This window comes from Moschus berezovskii, chromosome 15 (genome assembly GCF_049115385.1).
Source record: "Moschus berezovskii isolate FMDL1 chromosome 15, NW_MosBer_1.0, whole genome shotgun sequence".
In the NCBI taxonomy this organism is placed as follows: Eukaryota; Metazoa; Chordata; class Mammalia; order Artiodactyla; family Moschidae; genus Moschus; species Moschus berezovskii.
In genome coordinates this window covers 88,268,637-88,270,401 of record NC_142474.1, presented here as the reverse complement: position 1 = coordinate 88,270,401, position 1,765 = coordinate 88,268,637, and the positions used below count along the sequence as shown (strand labels likewise).

Here is a 1,765-nt window from a genome sequence, read left to right as displayed (position 1 = left end):
ACACTGTAGTCCCATTGTAGGGGGCCTGGGTTTGATCCCTGGTCAGGGAACTAGATTCCACATGCCACAGTGAAGACCGGAAGCAGCCAAATAAATAAATAAAATTTAGCAGCAAAACAACAATATGGTAGTAAGCAAGCAGGATTTATTTCAGACAGAAAACAGACACTGAGAGGAGGTGCAGGGCCCCAGACCAGGACCCTTTCACTAAGCAGTGCGACTTTAGATAAGTTACTTAACCTCTCTGAGCCTCAATTTTAAAAAAAAATGGTCCCCGTTTTATTCATACTTTTAAATTTTATTTTTTAAAAATTTATTTATTTTAATTGGAGGGTAATTACTTACATTATTGTATTGGTTGTGCCGTACATTGACATGAATCAATTACTACCACCTCCCTCCACACCCCATCCCTCTGGTTCATCCCAGTGCACCGGCCCCGAGCATCCTGTATCATGCATCGAAAATCGCTTTACAATGTTGTGATGGTTTCTGCCATAAAAACATGAAATGTTCCCCAGTTTGCATGAAATGCTCCCTCAGTTTGCATGTCATCTTTGAGCAGGGGCCATGCTAATCTTCTTTGTATCATTCCAGTTTAAGTGTATGTGCTGCCACAGTGAGCACTGACCCTCAGTTTCTTCATCTATAAAATGGGAATAATGATACCTCCCTTGCAGGACTGTTGTGAGGATTACATGCCAGGTATATATTAAGGACTCAGTATATGTTCATGTTCTCCATTAAACACCATCTTATTTTTTACTTTGCTCACCAAGAACACACGCTTGGGGCTGAAACAGCCTAGGTTCAATGCCTGATTCCACAATTTTATCAACTCAGTGATTTGGGACAAGTTGTTAACATTCTCGGAAGCATTGTTTTCTCATCTGGAAAACAGAGCTAGCAACAACAGTGCCCAGCTCCAGGAAGCGTTCATGAACTAGTCACATCCATCAGAATGACATTAAATCACCACGGAGACAGCAGGGATGCTGAGAGAGTGCTAATGCTGAGTGGCTGCCGAGTTGCTGCCGAGGGCTCAGCCAGGTGGCCAGGAGGAGGCTCCAACCTTCTCTTTCTCTATTTTACCTTTCCTTTCCCCACTTTTCTTTTTAAATATTTTTAATGGATTATTTTTTTGGCTGTGGCGGGTCCTGATTGCAGCGTGTGGGGTCTTTCACTGTGGGGCGCGGGCTTCTCTCTAGATGTGGCTCCCGGGCTCAGTAGTTGTAACTTGCATACTTAATTGCCCCGTGGCTTGTGGGATCTTAGTTCCCCCACCAGGGATCAAACCCTCGTCCCCTGCATTGGAAGGCAGACTCTTAACCACTGGACCACCAGGGAAAAGCCCCTCCACACTTTTCTTTGTCTTTCTCCTTTGTCTTTTCTCTCACAGATTCTGCTGTGTGAAAAATGGTTGCATCCAGAGCGGTATGACATGTAACCCATATATTTCCTTTCCCTGCATGGCCTCCATAAATCTTGTGTCTGTGCATGACCCTTTCTCAGTGCTGGGTTTCTGATTCCACTCCCCCAGGTAGGATGCTCTGTGTTGCACTCTGTGCCATGGATTTGGTGCTGTGTGCCCTCTCCTGCCTCTGATACCTCCAAGATGTAAAGACCCAATTTCTAAGAATCCTGGGGGCAAAATTAATTCTCAGGAACGACCACGACTTAGCATCTTTGCATTTCTATTTGTGGCCTCTTGTTTGATCATGCTATGCATAATAAATTAATGTGGCATTTCCAACCGGAGTAATTC

General features: G+C 44.4%; 1 non-coding gene across 1 annotated transcript; it reads right to left on the bottom strand.

Moving 5' to 3' along the window:
* Positions 1-520: 520 nt before the first annotated feature.
* On the bottom strand, positions 521-627 carry LOC148775514 (U6 spliceosomal RNA). Its single transcript, XR_016039253.1, has one exon. It is a non-coding gene; the product is annotated as a U6 spliceosomal RNA (small nuclear RNA).
* Between the last annotated feature and the right edge of the window lie 1,138 nt (positions 628-1,765).